Raw genomic sequence first — 12,556 nt, 5'->3', positions numbered from 1 at the left:
TAGTTTGGCTATGATCCATCTTCATCACACAAAGTATTTCATCATGCACAACCCCGATGACAAGCCAAGCAATTGCTTCATACTTTTAATGTCCTGAAGCCTTTTCAACTTTCATGCAATACATGAGTGTGATCCATGTATATAGCACTATAGGTGGAATAGAATATGATGGTGGAGGATGTGTGGAGAAGACAAAAAGGAAGAAAGTCTCACATCGACGCGGCTAATCAACGGGCTGTGGAGATGCCCATCAATTGATATCAATGCGAGGAGTAGGGATTGCCATGCAACGGATGCACTAAGAGCTATAAGTCTACGGAAGCTCAAACTGAAAACTAAGTGGGTGTGCACCCAACTTGCTTCCTCATGAAGACCTCGGGCATTTGAGGAAGCCCATCATCGGAATATACAAGCCAAGTTCTATAATGAAAATTCCCACTAGTAGTATATGAAAGTGATAACTCAAGAGACTCTTATGAGAACATGGTGCTACTCTAAAGCACAAGTGTGGTAAAAGGATAGTAGCATTGCCCCTTCTCTCCTTTTCTCTCATTTTTTCTCTCTTTTTTTGGGGCTCTCCTTTTTTTGCCCTTTATTTCTTTTGTTTTTCGTCTGGAGTCTCATCCTGACTTGTGGGGGAATCATAGTCTCCATCATCCTTCCTCACTGGGGCAATTCTCTAATAATGATGATCATCACACTTTTATTTACTTACAACTTGATATTACAACTCGATACTAGAACAAAATATGACTCTATACGAATGCATCTGGCAGTGCACTAGGATGTGCAATGATCTAGCATAGCAAAGATATAAAAAAACGGACAAGCCATGAAGATATCATGCTAGCTGATACGTCTCCGTCATATCTATAATTTTTTATTGTTTCATGCCAATATTTTACAACTTTCACATATTTTAGGCACCTTTTTATATGATTTATTGGACTAACCTATTGATCCAGTGCCCAATGCCAGTTCCTGTTTTTTGCATGTTTCTTGTATCGTAGAAAATCCATATCAAACGAAGTCCAAATGCAATAAAATTTTATGGATATTTATTTTGGAATATATGTGATTTTTGGGAGTTGGAAACACCGCAAATGGAGGTCCACACAGTCTACAAGACACTAGAGCGCGACCCCGGAGCCAAGCGCGTGGTGGTGGGTTGTGCTCAACTCGTACATCCGTTGGAGGTCTACTTCGGGCGCAAGGAAGCTTATATCCGAAAAAAATCGTGTTAAAATCTCATCGCAACCGGAGTTACGGATCTCCCGGAATATAAGAAATAGTTTTCGGCCAGATCTGGGGAATGCGAAACAGAAGAGAACAGAGAGGGAGATCCAATCTCGGAGGGGCCCCCGCCCCTCCACCACCATGGAGGCCATGGACCAAAGGGCGAACTCTCCTCCCATCTAGGGGGAGGGCAAGGAAGAAGAAGAAGGAGGGGGTCTCTCTCCCCCTTTCTCCCAGTGGCGCCGGAGTGCCGCCGGGGCTAGGATCGTGACGACGATCTACATCAACAATCTTGCTACCGTCAACACCAACTTTCTCCCCCTCTATGCAGCGGTGTAACACCTCTTCTCCTCGCCGTAATCTCTACTAAAACATGATGCTCAACTCCATATATTGTTTACCAATGATCTATGGTTATCCTATGATGTTTGAGTAGATACGTTTTGTCCTGTGGGTTAATCGTGATCTTGGTTGGTATGATTGTATATTTTATTTCTGGTGCTTTCCTACTGTTCCCTCCTCTCGCGCAAACGTGGGGGATCCCCGCTATAGGGTGTTGCAATACGTTCATGATTCGCTTATGGTGGGTTGCGAGAGTGACAGAAGCTTAAACCCAAGTAGGTAGGTCATTGCGTTTGGGATAAAGAGGACTTGATACTTAATGCTATGGTTGGGTTTCATGACCTTAATGATCTTTAGTAGTTGCGGATGCTTGCTAGGGGTCCAATCATAAGTGCATATGATCCAAGTAGAGAAAGTATGTTAGCTCATGCCTCTCCCTCATATAGAATTGCAAGAATGATTACCGGTACTTGTTATCGATTGCCTAGGGACAAATGACTTTCTTGTTGACACAAACTATCCACTTTTAATACCTTGCAATTTATCCATAGTTTTATGCTCGCAAAGTACTCGTAGTTTTATTCTTGCCAAATAGTTTCTTACCTTTTTTCGGTAAAGCAAACGTCAAGTGTGGGTAGAGTTGTATTAGTGGTCGATCGAACTTGTGGGAATATTTGTTCTGCCTTTAGCTCCTCATTGGGTTCGACACTCTTATTTATCGAAGAAGGCTACAAACGATCCCCTATACTTGTGGGTTATCAATACCTTTTTCTGCCGCCATTGCCGGGGAGCAATAGCGTGGGGAGAATATTCTCGTGTGTACTTGTTTGCTTTATCGCTAAGTAGTTTTTATTTCCTGTTCTAAGTTGTTCTCTATCTTTAGTTATGGATACTTTCCAAAAATCTTTGGTATGCCTTTTCCTGGTCAAAAGGTTTGTTTGGGAAAGCTTCTAAATATAGGGTTCAATGTCTCCGAAACACCAGAAAAATTAGTGGTACTTGCTACTCATGGAGATGGGGAACCTCCTAAAACCCTCGATGCTCATTATGTAAAAGATATTATGCACTACTTTGATAATCCTGAGAAAACCCCATTCAACTATATAATGGGAGTAACATTGGATCAACGTGAATACTTTAGGGATTATCGCTTGACTCATAAAGGGAAATTATTATGGGATCAAATTCATATGTTGCATTGGTATGCTCGTGAGCTATGCTTGAGATATGATTATACTTGTTGCTCTAGGATGAAGTCTCCACACCTTCCCTTTTCATGCAAATTTAATGATAATGAAACCTTGGCTTCTTATGCTAATGATATATATGATTATTATGATGTGGAACGAATAGAATAATTTGTTGCTTTTAAGGGTGCTTATGAAATTGAATCTTTGTTTGAAAAAATTGAAGATGTTGATGATTCAGTCTATAGACCTGAAAATTTTACTATCCTTAAATATTGATATGGTCATTATGAATTCAATTCCGATATTGATGCATTTATTGAGAAAGTCTCCGCTGTCCAAGAAGAGACTAATATTTTGCAGGAGTCTATGGAAGAAGGAATTGATGAAACTGTGAGCTCATCGGATGAAAAAGATGATGAGGAGAGTGAAGAACAAGCGGAGGAAGAGCAGATTGATCACCTGTTCCCACCTTCTAATGAGAGTAATACTTCAACTCATACATTGTTTAATGTCCCTTCGTTCTTACCGAAGGATGAATGCTATGATAATTGCTATGATCCTGTTGATTCTTTTGAAATATCCCTTTTTGATGATGCTCGCTATGCTTGTGGCCAAGATGCCAATGTGAATTATGCTTATGAAGATGAACTTGCTATAGTTCCTTATATTAAGAATGAAATTGTTGCTATTGCACCCAAGCATGATAGCCCTATTATCTTTTTGAATTCTCCAATCTACACTATATTGGAGAAGTTCGCACTTATTAAGGATTACATTGATGGGTTGCATTCTACCACTACACATGATAATTTTGATGAGTATAATATGCATGTGCTTGTTGCTCCTACTTGCAATTATTATGAGAGAGGAACTATATGTCCACCTCTCTATGTTTCCAACATGATAAAATTGCAAGAAACTGCTTATGCTATGTATTGGCCTTTACTTGATGTGCATGAATTGTTCTTGTATGACATGCCGATGCATAGGAAGGGAGTTATACTTCGTCATTGCATGATATATGTTGCTTTGTGCTCATTACTAAATGCCAAATCATTGTTAATTAAAATTGGCTTTGATATACCTTGGGATCCGGGTGGATTCATTACTTGAGCACTTTATGCCTAGCTTAATGGCTTTAAAGAAAGTGTTGCCAGGGAGACAACCCGGAAGTTTTAGAGAGTCATTTATTTCTGTTGAGTGCTTTTATATAGTTTAAAATCAAAAAAATATAGAGGGGAACTTAAAACTTCACAAAAAGAAAAGTGAAAGTGAGAAGGACGAGCACCGTGGAAGCGGGAGCATGCCTTGAACTTTGTTCATGCCCATGGAAACTTTGTGAATCTTGAATTGCAGAAACTTTTCAATAAAAATATCATCTCCTTGTACAATTCCATTGTATTATAAAAATAATGTGCCAAGATTTTCCTTTAGGATGAGTAGATTGCTTGTTGGTATGTGTGGTGCAAAAACAGAAACTTTGGCTGTAGCGCGCAATTAGATAGAACACCCATACGCAAAGTGAGAGCTATGGTCTTCCCCAGTAAGCCAAGGGAAAATTCACTGCGCAAGATTTGTGCATTTCTTCAACGTAAACGGTTCAGATTGAATACGGTATGCAAAGCGAGACTTCGGTGCTAAGCCAAGAGAAAATCTGGCAAGCAGGATTTGTACCTCCCTTCAACGCAAATGGTTTTTTCGGATGACCCGTGTGCAACTGCACGTACAGACAATTTGGTAAGATTTGCATCTCTCATATTGGGTATATTCTATATCGCCATTTGTCAAACTGGAAAGATTGACATTTGTTGATCTAGTAACATTGCCATTTTCAACCTTGTAACGCTGCCATTTGTCAAAATATGCATCTAAAAATCACTAGCACTATCTAATTTTTGCAACTAAAATTCAGTAATTAATCATACATTTCATTCATAGATTAAGCAGTCGTTCTTTTATACAAACAGTTCGACTCGATAGCTGAACTGACCAAACTTTTCCCGAATTGTTGCCAACCACGTACTGAAATAGCTAGTTCAACTATATATACTAGCCAATTTTAAGTACATTGTACAGTTCCACCACATCTATAGTCAGATGAACTGAACAAAATAGCCCCTAAAGACTACTAGTATGGAGGGGCTTTGTACTACTTCTGGCAGCCTCTCCTCTGCCAAGCGCGCTCAGTAAGAGGCAGAGGAGGATGAGTCTACCGACGATCTGGACAACTATAATACGGTGCATGCCGCTGCTGCACCTTCAGCGACGCTCACCTGGAACGCCCTCTGCCACTCTCGACGACCCCTCTCGAAGCGGCGGGACTGCTCATAGATCTCCTGATTCCTCTCCTCTACGTCGGCGTGTGCTATGGCCACGGCGGTGGTAAGGCTCTTTGCATGATCCACAAGGCACACCTCCTCCTCCCGCAGGAACTCGATGTAGCGCGCAAGGTCGCTGACGCACGTGCGGGCCTCCGCCTCCCGCCTTCGGGCGGCGGTGGTGGAGCGGGTGATGACCCCGGTGGTCGACGGTGGGCTGGCGACCGACAATGGGGTGGCGGCCACGACCACCATCTCCTGCCTTCGTGCCATGGTGGCGGAGCGGTGATGGCCACGGTGGACGGTAGTGGGGTGGCGGCCACGACGGCTGAGGGAGTCTTGGACTAAGGGGTCCTTGGGCGTCCGGCCTGTTATCTGTGGGCCGGACTGATGGGCTGTGAAGACATGAAGACCGAAAATTGAGCCCGTATCCGGATTTGATGCTACATGGCGTGGAAGACAAGCTTGGCAACCGACTATGCAGATTCCCTCTGATGTAACCGATCCCATGTAACCCTAGATCTCTCCGATCCCATGTAACCCTAGATCTCTCCGGTGCCTATATAAACCGGAGAGCATAGTCCGGATAGAGAGAATCATTACCATATTCACATAGGCTAGACTTCTAGGGTTTAGCCATTACGATCTCATGGGAGATCAACTCTTGTAACACTCATATTCATCAAGATCAATCAAGCAGGAAGTAGGGTATTACCTCCATAGAGAGGGCCCGAACCTGGGTAAACATCGTGTCCCCCGTCTCCTGTTACCACCGATCCTAGACGGACAGTTCGAGACCAACTACCCGAGATCCGCCGGTTTTGACATCGACATTGGTGCTTTCATTGAGAGTTCCGCTGTGGCGTCGCCAAGAGGGTTGATGGATCGCCTTGTTTTCAAGGATAATACCATCTCCGGAGGAGCCCTGGTGTCCCTTAAGCCGACGATGACCTCTCAAGTCATCGAAAATCACCTCTGCGTCGATCCCGAATACTCCGCCCGCATCGATCCAATGGATTTATCGTCGTTGAACGAAATCCTAGATTGCATGGCCGCCTTGGGGGTCGCTACAGACTATGATCGGCTTGGGATTAAGCCTGACCAGAGAGAAATTAAATCTCCGCCGATCACCCATCAGATAGCGGTAGTGGAGGAGCGGAGCAACTCTTCTACTATATTAAAGACGAACTATGTTCGGACCTATGATCTTGAAGGGCTGGATATTCTCCGGCAGAAAGGCATGTCCCGTCCCCCGAACATGGAGTCGGACGATGAGCCTAAAAAATCAGTCGATATCCCGGAGCCCGAACTGCCAGGTCCCGTAGATCTTCAAACTCCGAATCCAAAATTGGGCCAGGGTTCGGATTTCAAGCCATACCTTCATGTGCTTTCAAGCCATACCTCATTATGGGTATACGAAGCTAAAAATGCCCAGACCTAATGGCATAATCACCCTCATCAGCGATCCGGATATAGCACTCCACGCCGAGAATAAAACCGCATCCTTGGCCCTCGAGGCATTGTCTGAGGCCCTAGCGGTTGAAGAACTAACCGCACTACGCTCCACTGTGGATAGGGATGATGTTATCCTGGACAAACAACCCAAATCTACTTCCTTCAAGCCAGCAGAAGAAACGGTCAAATTTCAGGTCCATCCAACAGACCCGAAGAAGATAGCTTCCATCGGAGCACAACTTAGCCCCATAGTAGACACCGCACTACTAGACTTCTTGCGCGAAACTGGGATATATTCGCCTGGCACCCCTCAGATATGCCAGGAATCCCGCGCGAATTGGCCGAACATAGCCTCAACATACTAAAGGGATATAAGCCGGTCAAGCAAACACTGTGGCGCTTTTTCGAACCCAAACGACAAGCTATTGGTGAGGAGCTAGTCAAACTCATCGAGGCCGGATTTATCACAGATATTAAACATCCAGACTGGCTGGCAATCTTGGTAATGGTACCAAAGAAGGATAAATCCTGGCGCCTATGCGTCGACTTCAAAGACCTTAACAAGGCTTGCCATAAGGATCCCTTCCCTCTTCCCCGCATTGATCAAATCATTGACGCTACCGCAGGATACGACTCGCTGTGCTTCCTTGATGCATATTCCGGATACCATCAAATCAAAATGAAGGAGTCCGATCAAGCCGCAACAGCATTCATTACGCCATTTTGCTTCAACACCATGCCTTTCGGGCTCAAGAACGCCGGCGCCACCTACCAGCGCATGATCCAAACATGCCTCAAGAAATAGATCGGCAAAATAGTGGCGGCCTACGTGGACGACGTCGTCATCAAAACTAGACACGTTGAAACACTAATAGACGACTTGCATCTCACATTCGACAACCTCTGCACATACGACATCAAGCTTAACCCGGAAAAGTGCGTCTTCGGCGTCCACGCCGGTAAATTACTGGGCTTCATCATTTCCAACAGAGGAATTGAAGCAAATGCAGCCAAAATCCGAGCTCTGTCACAGTTGGCCAGGCCAACCGAACTCAAACAGGTGCAAAAACTCGCCTGGTGCGTGGCAGCTTTAAGCCGCTTTATCTCCAGGTTGGGGGAAAAGGCGCTGCCCCTTTATCGCCTTCTGCAGCGCATCGATAACTTCGAATGGACAAATGCAGCGACTGCCGGACTGGAAGAAATCAAAGCCCTTTTGGCAAGCAACCCAATCCTGGCCGCGCCAGACGTCGGCGAACCAATGCTCCTATATATATCGGCAACACACCAGGTGGTGAGCACCGTACTCGTCGTCGAACGAGAACAGGACGGACACAAATTCCGCTCCAAAAGCTGGTATACTACATATCCACCGTCCTCACACCATGCAAATCCCTGTACCCTCGCTATCAAAAGATAGCTTATGCAGTCTTCATGGCATCTCAAAAATTGCCACACTACTTTCAGGAGTGTTCGATCACGGTGGCTTCCGAAGTGCCCCTCAATGATATAATCAACAACGACGATGCAACGGGGCGGATTGCCAAATGGGCCATTGAGCTCCTGCCATTCGACATCACCTACAAACCACGTCGAGCCATCAAATCCCAGGTACTGGCTGACTTCATCGCTGAATGGACAGAGGCCGAACTCCCTAAAGAGTACGGCGCATATTCCAACTGGGTGATGCACTTTGACGGCTCCAAAATGTTGGCAGGGCTAGGGTCGGGCGTCGTATTAACGTCCCCCACAGGATATATCATCCAGTACGTACTCCAAATATTATACACAGACTCCAACAACGTAGCCGAATACGAGGCCTTGTTACATGGCCTTCAAATGGCCGTATCAATGGGCATACAATGCCTGGATGTGCGCGGGGACTCAAACCTCGCAATATCCCAAATTAATGGAGACTTTGATGCCAAAGATCCAAAGATGGCAGCTTATCGCAATGCCGTCTTGAAGATGTCGGCTCGGTTCGAGGGGCTCGAATTTCATCATGTCGCCCGCGAAAGTAATCAGGCGGCAGACGTCCTTGCTCGCATCGGCGCTAAGCGTGACCCTATCCCACCTAACATCTTCCTCGAAAAGCTCTTTAAGCCATCCGTGGTGTGGCAAGGGGGAGACAGCAACGACAGTCCCGTTCCGAACACAAACACAGATAGCGAACACTCCGATATCATCGGAGGCTCAGCCACCGAAATAACACCATTGGCTCACCTCATCATGGCAGTAATTGCCCCGTGGAGCGAACCATTCTTGGCCTACTTTAATAGGAAGGAGCTCCCAGAAGATCAGAACGAGGCTCGTCGCATCGTCTGGCATTCGAAGGCCTATAAAGTTCACGAGGGAGAGCTCTACATGAAAAGCACTACCAGAGTCCTTCAAAGGTGTATCTCCGAGGAGGAGGGGCGGCAACTCCTGGCAGAAATTCACGCCGGTCTCGGTGGGCACCACGCCGCAGCCCGGACACTTGTCAGCAAGGCCTTCCGGACATGATTTTATTGGCCTACGGCCTGGGCAGACGCACAGGACCTCATCCAGCGCTGCGTTCGATGCCAACTCTTCGCCAACCAAAGCCATATGCCCCCAACCACCCTACAAAGAATCCCCATTACATGGCCCTTCGCGGTCTGGGGCTTGGACATGGTTGGACCTCTTAAAGGGGGAGGCCATGAGAAAAAATATCTGCTGGTCATGGTGGACAAATTCACCAAGTGGATAGAGGCTAGACCAGTTAAAACGGCCGAGTCCGGACCGGTGGTCGCATTTATATCCAATGTGGTGCACCGTTATAGTGTACCGCACAGCATCATCACTGATAACAGTTCCAATTTCACAGCTGATGAGGTGAAAACCTGGTGTGCTAATCTGGGCATTAAGCTCGATTACGCCTCTGTCTACCACCCGCAAACAAACGGTCAAGTCGAGCGAGCTAATGGTCTTATTATGAGCGGCATCAAACCCAGGCTAGTGCGGTCTTTGAAAGAATCAGACAAACACTGGGTCGAGGAGCTTGACTCCGTACTCTGGGGGCTGCAGACCACGCCCAACCGTACTACCGGATACACGCCTTTCTTCATGGTGTACGCCCTGTGACATTATACATGACTCACCTCGAGTGCGTATGTACGAAGAGAAAGAGGACGAGCTGGATCGGCAGGACAGCCTAGACGCCCTGGTGGAGGAGCGCGACGTCGCTAAAGCCCGTTCATCATTTTATCAACAGCAGGCTCAAAGATATCAGAGCAGAGAAGTACGGGCCAAGACTTACAATGTTGGCGAACTCGTTCTGCGCTTGCCGGAGAAGAAAAAGGACAAACTCAAGCCCAAATGGGAGGGTCCCTTCATAATTGACGATCGCCTAGAGGCGAACCCCTGGAACGCGGCCAGACTCCGAAGGTTCTATGCCTAGCGCTGAACTCTTTGTTAGTCTCCTTCTCCCCTATAGTTCCCGTTACTTTTTCTCCCTTTTACACAATTCTTTTCGCTTTAAAGCTCTCATTCGGCTTGACCGAACACTCCTGGCGTACACACTTTTACATATGTACGCTCATTATACCTGGGGGCTTCTTTCACAGAAGCTTGTTAATACTATTTTCCGAGCATCAAGCTCATCACACATGCATGTTTTTCCCGTATGTCTTTTCTTCACCATTATATGCATCGATATGACTTAAGTTTTGGCCAAGCTGGGTTGCCTGGCTCCTGTGCTTACCCCTACGTTCCCGATTGTTCGGCTAGGTGGTAAAGGGAGCACCTCTGCGATTGTTACTGCCGGGTCATCCGGATGTGTACCTTAGACTGGATGAAACCGAAAGCTAGCGTTCTTAAGGGAATATTCGGTCGGTGGATGAAAAAAGATTTTTCGCAATCACTCTATCGTGAACCCCTAGAAGCTATACACACTGTGATTTTCACATCACAATTCGGACATGTCTAATAATGCATGCACACCCAGGGAAAGGAACCCTTAACGGAACTATTCTCCCTGGAAGATGTTTCTTACAATCTCAATGTAATATAACATAACTAGCCGGATACAACTTGTCTGTTAAAGCAACTATGACCCCTACGCTTAGTTTTCCACGCATACCCCGGCCTATTCGGCCATGATGGTATTCGGAAACACTCCGCACCTTCGGGTCCGGAGGTTGAAGCGAAAAGGTCTGCCATGAGAAATGATATACAATTCAGCTAGAATTCCACATGGTGAGGAAAGTACCTAGTCACTTGGACTCAAATACTTCTTCCTCTATACCATCTAACAGGCAGTCTAACTTACAATCCTATTGGGAATATTTGGCGGCCACCTCTACTTGGTCATATACTAAACTAACGGGAATTTCTTCCCCTTCGGCCCCAACGGTCCAACCCGGGCCATGTGATTAGGATTCAGCTTGGTCTATCGCGTCTTCACCATGGCCCACTCTTCTTGCGCACCCTCTCGGCAGGCCGATATCTTCCATAATAGGATACGCCACCGCGCTCCCTTGAACAGCTCTACAAGCTCCTCCATACTTCCTGGAGGGGAGGCGGATGGGCATAAGGCCTTGGCGACACTCCGCATTGCCAGCTGAGCATGCTCGTGCACTTGCGACAGTCTTTGCAGCAGATCACTTGCTGATCCAGACACCTCCTCTTCAGGACGGCCCGTCAATATACCTGCAAGCATAGCTATATCAGTTCCATTTATCTCCGAACTACTAAAAAAACAAAAAGTCTGGAAACATACTGAACATGCCGCCCCGCAGCTTCTTGTTCTCCTTTACGGAGTCGGCTAGCTGGGCCCGCACATGTTTCAACTCTTCACCCAACTTAGTGTTGGAATCCTGTAGCTTGTTTTTATCGTCCCTGACGCTGGTCAGCACATGCTCGCCTGCGGCGTGTTGCCTCTTTGCCTCTCTTTCTCCCTCTTGGACAATCTTCAACTTCTTCTCAAGTTGATCAGGCGACCCTATTATGCGATCAGTGGCGGTATTAGCACAGTTGGTATACAACTACTATTCCTCGATGGAGGGGAACGTTACCAGTGGACAACTTCTTCAAATTTTCTAGTTCGGCGGTAGCAGCATTTAGCTGCGCCCGACACTGTTCCAGCTCTTGGGTTAGGAGGTTGTTCTTCTCTGTAAGAACCTGGTGATACAACGTCCTTAAATCAGTTGTACCAACTGCTTTTAGCCCCGGGGGCTACTAGCATATGGCTATCCTATTCGGACAAAGAAAACTTACCTGCACGTCTGTTAAATGCTACTCGATGGCTCTACTAAGCCCGTTTCGAGCAGCTCGGATATACGCATCAGCCGAACTGAAGGCATGGAATGCCTCTTCTGAGAACACCGGGTCTCGTAAAATAGCCCTACAGCGCCGATGATTCATGGCGCTCTCCACTTCCGAGTTGCTAACCGACATATTCTCCGAGCCCTCGGCCGATGGATAGTCCGACATGGTTCCTATATCGGCTCCGCCTCTACAACGGGGTCTAAAACCCGGGCGCTGGGAGTACGGCTGGCCGGACCCTCGGTCTTATTCCGGTGAACCTTTTTCCTGGTACCAAACAAACGTGCAAGTTACAATTGGATGTGACTACTAAAGTATACCTTCAAATCCTTACCTCTTTGACAAGGAACCGGTCGTGTCTTCACCGACCTTCCTTTTGGAGGCCTTGCTCGGCGCCGGAGCCGCTCTTTTTGGAGCCGCCCCCGGTGTAGTGTGACGCGTCGAACGCCTCCCCTGTGGAGCACGAGACAGTGCGATGGGTGAGGCAGTGCGAGGAAGCTCTTGCGTATGAGATTTACTCTTGACGACTTACGTGGGAAGCAGGAAGAAGACCATGGTAATCGGCGGTAATGGCCACTTCCGTGCCATCATAGCTCGCCTGGTAAAACACCCCTTCCGCGAGTACCACGAATATATTTGGATCCTCTTCGAACCCAGGATCCAGCTCCCGGTTGTGGTTCTTAGGCTGTGGGGCGGGGCTATGAAACCCCTCGGTGATTTTTCGCCAATGCTGTT

The sequence above is a fragment of the Aegilops tauschii genome, chromosome 7, assembly GCF_002575655.3.
Source record: "Aegilops tauschii subsp. strangulata cultivar AL8/78 chromosome 7, Aet v6.0, whole genome shotgun sequence".
Taxonomy (NCBI): domain Eukaryota; kingdom Viridiplantae; phylum Streptophyta; class Magnoliopsida; order Poales; family Poaceae; genus Aegilops; species Aegilops tauschii.
This window is presented reverse-complemented; position numbering follows the sequence as displayed.